We start from the raw sequence: 15,640 nt of genomic DNA on the forward strand, positions 1-15,640 counted from the left end.
CTCTCTCTCTTCTTTTTCTTTTTTCAGGAATATCCATCGTGAATTTTAATAAGACGCGGGTTGGCGTGTCATTAAGATCGTCCATGCTGAAAGCCTAAAAGAAAAAAGAAAAAAAAAAAGAAAAAGGAACTTCCCCTGCTATCTCTCTTTCTCTTCATCCTTCATATATTATTTAAATACCAATCGATCTCAACGTCGATTACGAAGATAATATGACTACGATCCATCTCGTTAATATTTTCTTCCCTTTTTCTTTTATTCTCATACGTAGCAAAATTTTCTTTCTTTCTTCCTCTTTTTTTTTTTTTTATCGATCGCAAATAAAGCGCAACGTGATATGACAAAGATCCTTCAAAAAATGTTTAATACACATTGTCTAGACGAGCAAAAATATATACATACATACATACATACATACATATATATATATGTGTATGTGTGTACTAAATCTCTTAAGATTCCACGAATATCTAATAGAATTTCTTTCACAGTTCGTCGATCTCTCAAAGGACAGAAGGCGTCCGCTTGAGTAATCCTTTACGATCCTTTATAATGCACGAAGTTGTATCCTTCGGCAACGCGCTTACTACCACTACTACTATACTACTACTATTACTACTACTATTGCTGCTACTACTCCTTTCTCTTCCTCTTTTTCTTCTTCACTCTGATAGGATAAAGATTTAAAAACTCTTCGAGAATTACCTTGGTATTCGTGGTGTTGTAAAACGCGGAGAAGTGGATCCCCCTAAAAGCGAAAGAAAATGGAGGGAACCTTCGTTCGAAGACATCCGAAGAGATTGTGCGAAGGTCCGTTCGAAGATACACACATGTACATACTTTCTTTCTTTCTTTCTTTTCTTTCTCTCTTTCTCTCTCTTTTTCTATTTTCTTTTTTTTTTCTTATACTATCCAGAGCTTCTTCTCGTACTTTACACGATATACAACGTTACGATACAAACCCAAGAAGAAAACTTCTATCCTGATCGTAAGAAGCCATCGTAAGAAGACGATTTTACGTGGACGAAAGAGAAACTTGGCGAAACGAACGGAATGAACCGTTTTCTTCTTCTTCTTCTTCTTCTTCTTCTTCTTTCTTCTCATTCTCCTATTTTCACGAACATCTATCTATCTATCTCCTTTCAACTTCTTCTTTCTCTTCGTTTTTATTTTTTATGATCTCTCTTTCTCTCTTTCTCTCTCTCTCTCTTTTTCTCTCTCTATACAACTCACCTTTGGTATGCGCCTGTCAAAACTTTTGTCCGAGTAACTACTTATTATAACGAAATTATATTAATCCACCGGGATAAAAGAATTCTTTTTAAGGATTCTTCTTTAATAAGAAAATTTTATCAAAGAATATTATCCGTGCGTTGTATTCTCTTCTCATTCCGGTTTATAATGACAGGAATTTTTCTTTTCTATTTTTTTATCTCTTGCTTTCCTTCTTTCTTCTCTTTTTTTTTTTCTTGATACTCTATCGTCGTAGGATAAAAATCGAGAGGAGAAAAAATCAAAAAGAGTTACTACATGGAATGGAATATTTAAAGGAAAGTGAACGGGGGAAAAAAAAGAAAAAGAAAGAAAATAATACTCTTCTATCTAAAAGGTTTCTAGCCGCAGGCTATATATTTACCGTCAATTACGATTTCGCAATATCATGCCTGCCCTTCGAGGAGCTCCGTTCAAAGAAAATTGCTTCGTGTTATTTTTCATGATTACGAGAAAACTACAGAAAGATTTTCTTGACTCCCTCTCTCTTCTCTCTCTTTAAGAATGAAAGAGAGAGAGAGAGAGAGAGAGAGAAAGAGAGAGAGAGAGAGAGATTCTCCTATCGTTATCGTCACGTACCTACCAGACACATTTTCCTCTCGATAGCTCGAAATCGAGTTCCGAGTCTGATCTGCCAGGGTGTGCTTGCATTACCATCAGGGATAGTGGAAAATCCATGGGACCTTGGAAATTCGAGAATGAAATTGGTCTTAAATTTATTGATAATATTTTACGAAGTATATCGAAAGAAAAATCACGAGTAAGATCTTCTTATCGTCTTAAAAAGCATCAAGATTATATTATCTTGTAAATTTTTCATCACGACAGACAAAATTTTTTGTTCTCTCTCTCTCTCTTTTTTGCTTAAGGAATAATTGCTCAAGTAGATATACATACAAATGACATACAAATGAATGATATAGATAAAAAAATAATTATTATTTTTTTAATTTCCTTTTAACATTCCGAAATCAGATTAAACAAAAAAAAAAAAAAGAAGAAATTCTATATTTGAACGGCGAAGACCGAATCGATCGATTCAAGTTATTATCAAGAATAGTGGTTACCCATAATCTTAGGATTAGCTTTCTAATCGATAAAAAACACTCTTTCAGAAACGTAGCAATTTCTTACTAAACCACGACGAGAAGGATTAAGTACTAAGAACTTTCAGGAATAGATGCGGACGTTTAAATCAAACGAGGAAAGAAAATAAAAAAAGAAAAAAAAAGAAAAGAAAGAAAAAGAAGTAGTTTAGATCGAATCATTAACTAAGCAGAATTCTACCAAAAGGTAAGATAAACTTGTCCCAGTTGGATGTGCTCGGGTGACATTGAAATTTGCATAAAAGCCGATTTCACGGTGCAAACTTTCGCAAGAGTTTGCAATTTGGTTCAAACGTTGAAATAGACGAAAGTATGTAGAAGAGAACTGTAAGATCAAACAGAGGCTCTATTTAATACTATTGGTTGCCAAAATGATCTATCTAGATCTTTCGTTTATTTAGATATATTTATTATAAAACAAAAAACAAACAAAAAAAATTATACTTTTATAGATCGGTATTGATCAAACGAACAGGCTAATGTTTTCTCAGGGAAATAAGATAAAATAAAATAAAATAAAATAAAACATAAAAAAATAAAAAAAAAAGAAAAAGAAAAGAGAATAAAAAAAGCTGCTTACGAAGAGGTAACAGTATCTCGACATGAGAAAGATTTTATAGGGCGAAGTAAAGAGGGCGAAAGAGTAGGAAAAGAAGAGGGTGGGGGTGGAGACGGTGAACAGGGATCGAGGACCAAAGGTCGGGAGAGGGGGAGGGGGTAGAGATTGCAAGTGAACGCAGTTGTGATCGATGTTCTTCGATACGTCGTAGCTCTTCGTAAAAATCAGCAGTCTCACTCTTCTTCTATTACTTTCCTTCCATTTCCTTTCGTTTTCCTATTCTTTTCTTTTTTTTTTTTTGCTACGTCAAAAAGTATACTTCCTAAAATAAAAGTCGCTGTAAATTCGACTTCTTTTAATTTCTCTCTCTCTCTTTTTTTTTTTTTTTCTTTAGGGCGGAAGGTGAGGATGGGGAGTCGTTAAGAAAATTTGTTTCGTTGAGCGCATAAAGAAAGAAAGAAAGAAAAAATAAATAAAGAGAGTAAGAAAAGAAAGCTATTTTTTATCATTATTATTCTTGTTCTTATCATGATGATTATTATTATTATTTCAACGGTTCAATCTTCTTGAAACTCTGTTCTACTCGCGAGAAAACCTATAACAAGGTACGGATCCCTAAGTCAGCCTACCTATCTACCTACTACTACTACTGAAGGTATCTCCTCGAAAGTTATTTACGATTCAAGTCATGCACATCGCGTGCTTTATTAATTAATAAACACACCCAGGGTAACTTGGCGTGCCCTTCTGCTCTCTAGAAAAGGTTCTTTTGAGTTCAAGTCCCAAATACACAGGCACGCACAAACACACACATACACAAACATATTTTCGCGTATAACGACAATAACGTGACACCGTTTTGTTCATGACTATCGTTATCTGTACGATAACGGATTATTTGGAATTTCGAAAGAAAAAGAAAAGAAAAGAGGGAAAAAAGAGAAAAGAATTGTGGAATAAATTATAATTAAAATTTCATATACTTTTTGATTAACAATAAAGATGACGACGATGACGATGATGCATGTTTAAAATATGTTATCTATTATATCTATATTTATACAACTTTTTATCTTTCAATAAAAAAGCTAAAGATTATGTTTAAACGAACGATATATATATATATATATATATATATATATATATATATCTTTCTAACTTAATATCGCGAGATACGCGTCAAGAGAAAGGATAAATTTTATGAGATTTTATTAGACGTATCTCGCGTCGAGAGAGATAGCAAAGAGACAGAACACGTCTCGAGATAATAAAAGATAATTTTTATTCTTTGATTCACTTTGATTGCTTTTTCTTTCTCTTTCAAATCGTAATATATAATCTATAAAAATGTCATGGAAGATAAATCGAAACGCGAGAGACATCAAAATTTTATCGAAAAATTATTGTATTATTATTTTAAACCGAACGCATATCCCCGTTCGATCTACATGAAATAATAGATAAACTTACGTTGATTTACTATTTTTTTTTTCTGTAATTTCTTTTTTCTCCCCCATGAATTTCTCGTTAAAATGTGTATGGTCAATGGCCGTGTTAATTCCTCATTGCCGTTAAACGTAATTGCATTTATCTTTGACGTAACATGTTGCGTTGTTTACCGCACCATCCGTTCTTCTCTACTATTCATTAGAAGCCCCGAACGAATCTACCGTGAATTTCATTTCACAGTTCAAATAAAAGTTCGTTTATTTAAGTTAGGTATTTCAATCAGATTCCAAACAAACGAACAAAAAAAAAAGAAAAGAAAAAAAAAGAGAAAAAAAATCAACAATTTTGAATACCTACAATATATCGATGTAAGAAGATCAATTGTGAAAACCTAATCGAATGATGTTTCACATAAGCAATTAACAATCTTATCACTAACGATAATATACATCAAAATAATATACGAATATATATATATAAAGCGTAATCAAGAAGAGAACGTAGCATGCAACGATCGAATATTAATTAAACGAATTTATCAAATTCAACGGTATTTATTATTATTTCATTATTCACGAGGCAACAGTACTCGCGTTATGATTAAATGAAATTAGAGATAAATAAAATCGTGCGTTGAGATCGGTCAGAGAAATTTGTACAAGAACTACGTAAACGTGTCGAAAAGAGAGAGAGAGAGAGAGAGAGAGAGAGAGAAAGAGAGAGAAAGAGAGAGAGAGAGAAAGAGATAGAAAACTATAGACATAGAAGACCGAACGAGCGAGCGAGCGAGCGAGCAAGCGAGTGAGCAAGCAACAGAAAGAGAAAGAGAGAGAGAATGAGGGAATGGGAGGGTGAAAGAAGAGAGGTAGGGGATGAAATCGATAAACCAAGATGGCGGTGCACAGTGCCGCAGAGTACCGCAGCCAAGCTACCACGAGATTATCCTCGGCTGCTCGACCTACCCATAGCACGGTTACAGATATATGTCGGTTGCATTGTCGTAATCACTATGGTGAGCTTTATCCTCTTACAATCAGTTGTTATCTCGTTCTCTCTCTCTCTCTCTCTCTCTCTCTCTCTTTCTTTCTCTTTCTCTCTCGCTTTATCTCTCTCTTTCTCTTTGTCTTTATCTTTGTCTTTCTCTCTTACTTTTTTTCGCTTATCTCTCTTACTTGAAATCTGTAAATCTAAAATCGAAAAAAAAGTCGAAAACTCGAGTTCGATAGGGAAAAAAAATATATATCGTCCACGTAATTACAACGAACACGATATATTTCTTATTAATCGTCTTCGAGTTAATCCGAATATCACGTGTATCACGTGTTAGTGCGATCATACGTTAGTCTTACGCCACTGGTTCTGTGGTGTATGTAGTATACGCGAAGGCAGTGATAGAACCCCGTCTGTGGTCAGCCGGCCAACTCCTGCCAGACTCCGAATCAGCCGAAACGTTTCCGACGCTTGCTTTCCGATATTTCTGTTGGATCTTTTTTTTTTCTTCCATTTTTCCTTCTCCCCCCCCCCCCCCCTTCTCTTTCTCTTTCTCTTTCTTACGTTTATAAATAAAATGCATCGATTTCATACGATACGATACGATACGATTCTAAGGAAACACAATGCAAATGAAACTGTTATGACAACGAAGAAAATTACGAGCTTCTCTTTTTGCATGAGAGAAGGGGACAAAAAAAGAAAAGAAAAGAAAAATCGAAAAGATCGACGTGTAAAATAGTCAGCTACTCTAGATAAAATTCAATTTCTTTTTCTATTTTTTTTTTGTTCTTTTTCTTTTTTCATTTCCAACCAGCTGACGATCGAAATATGAAAAAGAGAATATGAAAAGAGAAAGGGGGAGAGGGATGAAGGATCCATTCGGAAAAGTAATCGAATGAAAAATAAATATGAGTATTATTTATCGACGCTTTTTGTTAAATTTTCGGGAAATTCGAATTCAGTTTCTACCCTCTCCCTTTCTCTCTCTCCCCTTTTCTCCCTCTTTTTCTTTCTATTCGATCCGAAACGAAGGCAACGCGTCGTAAACGCGAGAAAGATAATTCCAGTCTCCCATTCTGAACCTTCCAACAACTCTTCGCGTTTTCTTTCGATATCACGTTACTTTTTTTCGTTCTACAACATCCAATCCTCTTCTCTCGAAGAGAGAAAAAGATATAGTAAAACAAAGAGAAAGAAAGAGAGAAAGAAAGAAAGAAAGAGAGAACTGGCTAGGTTGTTAGCTTTTTTCTTGCTTTCTTGCTTCTACTTGTTACGCTAGCTCGCTAGCCTTTACTATCTTTCTTGCTTACTTTCTTGCTTTCTTGCTTGCTTGCTAGTGGGTTGTGTTCGATCCGCATGCTCGACTTGTTTCTCGCTCGTGAGGAAAATTTCCGACGTAGTAGTAAGCCACTCTCATCTCGAGTTCCACCATCCGCGGCAGATGTAACGCGGCTTTATATATCAGTCGCATAGCTACGGACAACGTGCTACGTAAGTAAGTAAGTAAGTAAGTAAGTAAGTAAGTAAGTAAGTAACGTTGTACAACATGAAAAGAAACGAGCTGTTGCATTACATCCTGACTGTTGGTAATCAGGATGGAACGGTTGTTACAACTCTCTGCGATGGAACAAACGCGATAGAGAAACTCTTTCTGCCGCGCTAGTAATAATATACTAGGTCAGTACTTTCTTTCTATATCCTTTTTTATATCATTTCTTTCTTTTCCTTTCTGTTTTTTTTTTCTTCTTCTTCTTAAACTCTTTGGAATTTAATAATAACGATGAAGTTGACTTATTGGAATAATTAAGTGATTTGTTAAGATACATATTAGATTAGATTGATAAGTAATCTTCTATTGTCCAATTGTTTCGATAGAAGTTAATTATTACTATTATTATCATTTGCTTTATATAGCAGCACCCGTGGGATACGCTCGCAATTAATAAATAAATAAAACCGCAAGATTTTTTGCGACGAACGATTTGATTGAAACGAAGAAAAAAATGAGAGAAAAAGAGAGAGAGAGAGAGAGAGAGAGAGAGAGAGAGAGAGAGAGGAAAATAAAAAAAAGAAACCAAGCTTTTATATAAAAGATACAAACACGTACAGACAGACACACGTACAGAGTTAAAAATATAGTGATAAAAGTTTCCAAAGTTAATCCATAATACGTTATTTTCTCTTTCTAACGTTTGGAAGGATACACAGCACAGCCAGTAGTAGTTTGTAGAGAGATACAAGAAACTTGTTTACGTAGAGATCAGAGAACGTGCGTGTTGTAATCCTCCTTCGTCTGATTCTGTCCTTTCCCTCTCTCCCTATTCCTTTCTCTCCCTCTCTCTCTCTCTCTCTCTTTCATTCTATTCTGTTGTATTTGCTGGACACATTTCTCCTTCTACATATACCAATCCTCCCATCTACCACCCTTCCTCTTTCTCTACTCCCTCTGTCTTTCTCTATTCTGTTGTATTTGCTGGACACATTTCTCCTTCTCTACATACAACTCTCTCTCTCTCTCTCTCTCCCCCTCCCTCTACCTCTCTTGAGCAACGCTTTCAACCTAGCTCTACGCAACCTCCCCTGCGACCCCTCGAAAAGCGACCGCTCCACTACCTCTTTGTTCATCCGTATTCACTGTCACTCTCTCTCTCTCTCTCTCTCTCTCTCTCTCTCTCTCTCTCTCTCTGCTTCTGTTTTTCTCTTCCTCTCTCTCTCTCTCTCTCTCTCTCTCTCTCTCTCTCTGCTTCTCTGTTTTTCTCTCTCTCTCTCTCTCTCTCTCTCTCTCTCTCTCTCTCTCTCTCTCTTTCTTTCTCTCTCTGTCTCTCTCTCTCGTCTTTTCTACCCTTCGTTGGTAGATGCGACGACCGCTGCCAAGGACTTTCTATCGATTCGTCGTTAACGTCGATTCTACGAATCCATTTGCAACTATACGTCGACCGAACTTTGTTTTTTTTTTTTATTTATTTATTTATTCTAATAAAAAAAGGGAGAAAAGAAGAAAGAAGTAGAAAATACGCGAACGTCAAGACCCACGATCTTTCTTGAATTTCGATACAGACGAATATATTTTTTTTATTCGATAAAATTGATATATATATATATATGTATATATAGTTGTGATAAACGATGTCACATTGTATAAGAATGAGAGAACGCTAAGATAATGGTTAAAAAATATTATCGAGTATTTCTTTAATAAGTTAATTTTGCTCTTGGTTTCGATCGATAAAGAAAGAAAAAAAGGAAAAATTAAATCTACTCAGTTTAATGTGGATTAATATAGACTGTTATAAAAATAATCTGCTCTAAGATTAATATAGATTATAACAAAAAACAAAAAAAAACGGACGAACAACACGCTTTCTTCCAAAAAAAAAAAAGAAAAACTATCCAACTACTCTCTTAAAAAAAAAAAAAAAAAAAAAAGATCTTTCTTATTAACAATTAATAAATTAAAACGCGAATAAAATTAAATAAAAGGGAAAAGAAATAATACGAATTGGTCTATCGAATTTGTTTTTGAAATAAGGATACTGATCGAAGGATAATGGACAGGATATATCGAAGGAGATCTCATTTCAAGAGAAAAGAACGAACGAACGAACGAACGAAATAAGCAAACAAACGAACAAACAAATAAAATCAAAAAAAAGAGAAAGAAAGAAAGAAAGAAAGAAAGAAAGAAAGAAAGAAAGAAAGAAAGAAAGAAAGAAAGAATGAAAGAATGAAGGAAAGAAAGAAAGTACCAAACAGAAAAAAAAAACAATAGGAAAAGTAGAAAGACTACTTTACCACACACACTCTCTACTTCGTAGTGGCTGTCGTCTCGTGTCGCGCGCTGTTTAACACTCAACGAAAGAGACGGCCGTCGTGATGCCGAGAAAGGCGACCCAAGAGACCGTTTACGCGAGATAACTCCAAGACACCAGCTTCCGAAGTCGTGTCTCGTAGTATACTGCGAGGAAAAGAGGCAAACGTGTCCAAGCACGATCTCGAATTGATGATATCCTTTAAGTTTGTCCTTCGATCGGTTGAAATCACGCGATCGTGGTCCTCTTTTGTATCGGTTTATTATTTTGCTTTTTTTTTCTTTTTCCTTTTTGTTTTCTTTTTTCTTTTCATATTGTTGTGTTTTCTTTTTTTATGATTACAGTTGTTGTTATCGTTGTTGTTTCGTTGCCTCCCAAGACACCCCACCCTTGCTACCACCCTCCTTAGATAGTAAGGACGAACGAGTTTATATGCTGCGTTGAAGTAAAATCGTAGAGAGAGAGAGCAATTATGTGTTATTCTATTTTAAAAGTTATGAAATAGTAGTTAGTATACCGGACATTGTATTCCGGTGTATTCTTTTTTTAAAATCTAAGAAAGAAAGAAAGAAAGAAAGAAAGTTATGTAACAGAGCATTTACTATAATATATTATTAATTGTAATTGATATATTGTGTTAAGTAGGATTAGTAATAAGAATAATAATTAATAAGTTATGTAACATAATAAATTATATTCTACGATAAATATAATTATTAATAGAAAAATAATAAGTTATGTAACGTAGTATTATATTATTATCAAGTATAATCAGTAATATAATAAATTATATAACGTAGTATATTCTATCAACAATAAGTATAATACACGCATACGCTACAAAACTCGTATTATATAATTTCTTCTTGGATCCTTTGATAAAGGAAAGAAAGAAAATAAAAAAAAAGAACAAATTACTTTTCATAGATTATTACTAACACACTGATGTAACTATAATTCAATAACACAATATGTATTACATTGACTGATCTTAGTTTTTCTTTAAATTTCTTTTTCCGAGAAAAAAAATTCAATGAATTAATCAATGCTAGCAAATGTTAACGCCACGTGGTCAGTTAACTCTCTCTCTCTCTCTTTCTCTTTCTCTCTTTCTCTCTCTCCCCCTCTTTAATACGTAAAGCTCAAAAGTCAACAGCTTCTCGCGACAAACAGCCGCAGCATCGCGTGTCGTGAAGGCAGCTAGTCACGCAATGGAAAATGGGTATTAAAGCCGAACCTTCTTTCTACTTCCGTACAATGCACTTTGCTAAGGCTAGCTAGACCGATAGCAGCGACCTGCTTGTTACGACCTCCTTCGCGATATTCAATATATATATATAGTTATTTCCAAAGTTGATCCTAACCAACGAACGATCGATTTAACTGCTCCTGTTAAAACTCATTAAGTAAATTTAATCGACTCTATTTGAACGCGTTAAATTTCACAAAATAATTTAATAGATATAAACGAAACGTGCATCGACTTTTTGACTCCATGTGCCTGTGTATGTACGTATGTGTATGTATGTATGCGCGCGCGTGCGCGCGCGCGCGTGTGTGTGTGTGTCCGAAATGAACGACAAATTCAATACCTATTTAATTTTTTTTCTCTCTTCGTCAAAAGGATATTTAACTTCATTTCAAAGAATATCTAAAACAATTTTCTTGTCCTTGATCGTTACCGTGTCTTTAGGAGAATCCACAAAGGAAATTGAATCTCTCTATCTCTGTATCTATCTCTCTTTCTCTCTCTCTCTCTCTTTCTCTCTGTGACTGTCCGCATCGTGAGAAACGGCAGCGGCCGCAAGCATTTCGATTTCCTTCAGGACGACATCCGAAAGGCAAGATCTCAAAGGTTACCAAAGGTATTTTATATGGTACGTTAAGCTACTGATAAATATCCTTTGTAGATAATAACCGAATGTTCTTGAATCTGGGTCGTGTAACAACTTCCTCGACCAAATGTTTCTACCATCGATTTCTTAACGGCGTACTAACGTTTAAAGAAATAAAAATATCTCGTGAAAACGTTTCATCATAATTTCCACCGTGGTATCTTCTCTTCGACGATTCGTTAAATATTATAATTATTTCGATAATCTATACATCCTGATTCGATTCGAAATTCGAAAACAAATTTTTGAGATCGATGGATCAACTCACATTTAATTTTGTTTTTTTTTTTTTATATTTAACAAATATCAAACTAATCTAAATTTCGATATACTTCTTTTTTATTAAAGAATCACATTTGCAATTTAAACGAATAAATTTATCCTAACGACGTTCATCGTCCAAAAAAAAAAAAAAAAGAAAAAAAAATCTGATCAACGATTTTAAACAAAGAGGAAAATTTATATTTTATTCTTAAAAATTTTTCACTCAACCGAGAACCATTCGAACTTTTGGAAACTTTTTGTACGATATATCTGCTGTTTTATTATTATCGACGAATTGAACGGAATAATTGAGAGAATATATCTAAATAATCTAATCGTCGTAACGTGCGTCTTGAAAAAAATAAAGTTTAATTATTATTACCTCGCGAATTATATCCCTCTTCCTTTCTCTCTCTCTCTCGTTTCGACGAGGAGATAAAAAAAGAAGAAGAAAAGAGTATGATCAAAGTGAGATGAGACGAGGGCGGACATATTAGATGCTAAGAAACATCCGGTGTATCCTGTGGATCCAACCAATCCCATGGACACACGTCCGACAGTTGCTTATTCGGAACAACAGGAGGATCGTGTAGAACGTGAAAAGCGTGGGACGTCACGCGAAGGTCGCAGAGCCCGAAAATCCATAACCACCCCTTCACCCCACCCCCACTATTACGTTTCGCGAGGTTGCGCTTGCGCGACCCAAGGCTCTTAACCAAAGAAAGGACGACTAATGGCCCGTTCTCGTTACAATACGATTTTTTTCTCGACGATTGATACAACACAAATTATCGATTGACTAACTTCGATCAAAAAGGGCGAAGAAAAAAGGGCGATGAAAAAAAAAATAAAGAAAAAAAAATCTTCGACTTTCGATAGATTAGTAACGTAAGCCGAAACAATTCTGGTTGAAAGAGAAAAAAAGTATGTGTATAAAAAAAAAAAAAAACATGAATAATTAATTAACTAATACGAACTTACTTCGTCGAACGTCTGATTAAAAGAAGAAGAGAAAAAAAGATAGGAGAAAAAAATTATCGTTCGGACGTTTCGAACGAACGTGAGAAAATGATAAGAAAGAAAAAAAAGTCCAGAAAAAAGAAAAGGGAAATAAAAAATAAGTCAAGTTCAGATTCCATTGGACTTGACCGATAATCATAACCGGATATAAAAGAATTAATTAATTAATTACTTTATATCTATCTGTGATGTTACGAATATGAAGAAAAAAAAAAAAGAAAGAGAGAAAAAAGAAAAAAGAAGAGTAATTGAATGAGAATGACTAAGTGGACGAGATGGTGAGACGAAAGAAAAAGATAATTCAATTAACGTTGAGAGAGAACGATTCGATGTTTTACGAAATCAAGGAAGACGGATTATATTTATTAATTAGCTCTAAATTTTTCTTCCTTTTTTTGCTCAACTTTTCGAAGACGCCTTTGATTAATTAATTACTTAATTATTATACTCGTTCTGTGAAACTCGTTCGTCGAAGAACTTTTTTCGTTTTTTTTCTCTGATCCTCTCTCTGTCTCTTTTTTTTTTTTTTTTTTTTATCAAAACAAGAATGAAAATAATAAATCGATCCGATCTTTATTGAAGATCAAAGTTCAAGTTATTTTTTCTATTTGTTTTCTCTTCTTTTTTCTTTGTTCACATGTACAAAGTCAATTATCGAAGATAGAAGAAGGAAGAAAAAAAATGAAATTCATAGTTAAAGAAATCAAATATCGAACCACAGAATAACGTCGAATATCGATAACGATCGACTTAGAGAGATTCGCCACTGTTCATTATCGAGAGATTTAACGTGCAATCTCAATTACGAACATTCGAACGAGTAAGATAATATGTATTCGAACTGTCAGAGTGTTCTCAACGAAATACTCCGTAATAATCTCTGGCTGTCGGCAATTAATTACTTGTGAATAATAACAATAGCAATATACTATAGTACATACATATATATATATATGCATACTGTGTAGTACGTTATACACTTGATATTTCTCTTTCTCGACAAATAATAAACCGAATCCATCGCAATTACGAATTAGTACGATCCTTCTAACGATTAATATAATTATCGTTAATAAAATTAATCGATATATCGTTACTTTATGTCTCTTCTTTTTCCCCTTGCTGTCATCTTATTTCCTATCTTTATTATTAAAAAAAAAAGAAAGATAATTATAAAATATCTCGTGCCTGACAGACTGCATAATTAAATGGACTGCAACGAAAACGATCGATTACTTTAAAATATAAATTCGAAAAACTCACCGACTCAGGAGTATACGAGAAGATCCATGCTGCTACTTCTGCTATTGCTGTTGCTGTTGATTTCTTTCAACGTTGATCCCTAAAACAAGAGAAAAGAAAAAAGATATAATAAAGGAGACAAAACGAAAGGATATAATTAACAAGGCACTTGACGAGACGACGACGATGACGACGAGCGATGGAATCAAATAAGTATGGTAGAGAAAACGAAATAACAAATGTAAGGGGTCTTCTCTCTCTTTCTCTCTCTCTCTCTCTCTCTCTCTCTCTCTCTTTTGCACGCGTGCGTGGAAAACAAAGAATAATGAACGCAACGACCTTACCCTTCGACTTTTACCAACCAACTAAATTACATTTCATTTGAACGAACTTTATATACGTATCTCGAGGAACGTAAAAAGCAGCGTGCGTATAATATCATTGTCCTCTCCATATTCCTCTTTCATACAATAAAACATTCAATTATTTAACGTTCGAGCGATCAAAAAATTTTATATATTTTTTTCAAGTAGAGAAAGATAGAGAGAGACAAAGAGAGAGAGAGAGAGAGAGAGAGAGAGAGAGAGAGAGAGAGAGAGAGAGAGAAGTGTATCCCATAAAATATTCAATTTTTAAACGACTCTACGATTCTTTTTACTACGTCCTACTACATTATTCAAATGTCTATTGACGTGCATATATAACGAACTTTACTTCAAAGACGCGATATAAAATTTCTATGTTACGAACGATAACAAAACGATTTCATAATTTTTCTTATTTTTATCATATCTATTAGATTATTAAAGTTATCAAACGATAGGAAATATATCACAGCTCCGATAAAGTTCTTGCCGATCGGCGGAGATATCTCAATTCTCAATTTTACGATCGCTTTCAGAAGTCTGAACCCTCTCAAAATGTCAATCATAAGATATACATTTATTTTACTGTTAAGATAAAATTCGTCGATACAGCAACATTAGGTTTGTTCTTCCCTGTCAAATACATAAAATCAAGCAAGGGATAAAGATTATATACACACACGTACACACGATCACATACATATTTCTATATCTCTCTATATATCTTCTTTCCCTCCCTTTTCGTATAATCCGCGAGAGGAGACGAGGGTTATTTTCGCGAGTGCGGTTTTCCTCCAGCTTGGTCGAAGTCAAACTCGAGGGAATCCCAAGGGAGTACAAGTACTTCGCGAGAGAAAAAGAGACAGAGAGAGAGAGAGAGAGACAGAGAAAACCTTTCTACATACGCAGCAAAGCATCGACGCTTACCCACGACCAATACCAACGTGATGCATCGTCTAATTGAAAGCGACGTCACTCTTGCTCGTTGCATCTCTCATCCCCATCGGGAACCTACCACTATCCTCTCTTCCTACCCACTATCCCTCTCTCCGTACAAATTTCGAGTACGTCAACTGAACTCGACGAACTGGAGATAATAACATGAAGAATAAATATATGGATGATGATGATGATGATGGTGATGGTGATGGTGATAGTGATGGTGATAATGATAATGATGATGATAATGATAATGATGATAATAACAATGACGACGACAACGACTATGATAAATGATTTCTACGATTGAAATCTGATGATTTAAAAATTAAGTTATTGAATAAAAATGTTATACTTTCAATTTGGAATATCAATTTTTATGTTTGAGTATTATACTTGTATTTGAAATAAAAAGAATTTTGTTAACTCGATAAGATGGATTTCTTTTGTAAGAAATATGTAAATTGTTTTCTATATCTTTCTTAGAATAAATATTTATGTTCGATTATAGTACTAAATGATTGACCTATTTTCTAATTCAATACAATTGATTATGATATGAATTTCTCTGGTATATGTTAATTACTATATTTGATAATTTCATAAGATTGATATAATGTGTTGTATATATGTTTAATTATAATAATGTGATTGATTTATTCTCTAAATAATGTCAATGAAATCATCACGATATCATAAACTTCTTCCTCTACACTGTGATAATTGT

The 15,640-nt window shown here is 34.1% G+C and overlaps 1 protein-coding gene across 15 annotated transcripts in view; it reads right to left on the bottom strand.

The window, feature by feature from the left end:
* Positions 1-15,640, bottom strand: part of LOC127068170 (stress-activated protein kinase JNK) — a 165,965-nt gene that overhangs the window by 123,672 nt on the left and 26,653 nt on the right. For all 15 annotated transcript variants that reach the window (XM_051003967.1, XM_051003962.1, XM_051003963.1 and 12 more), the window contains exon 2: positions 13,631-13,709. The gene's annotated coding sequence lies outside the window, so the exon portion shown is untranslated. The remainder of the gene's footprint in view (positions 1-13,630; positions 13,710-15,640) is intronic.

Source organism: Vespula vulgaris, chromosome 12 (genome assembly GCF_905475345.1).
Source record: "Vespula vulgaris chromosome 12, iyVesVulg1.1, whole genome shotgun sequence".
In the NCBI taxonomy this organism is placed as follows: Eukaryota; Metazoa; Arthropoda; class Insecta; order Hymenoptera; family Vespidae; genus Vespula; species Vespula vulgaris.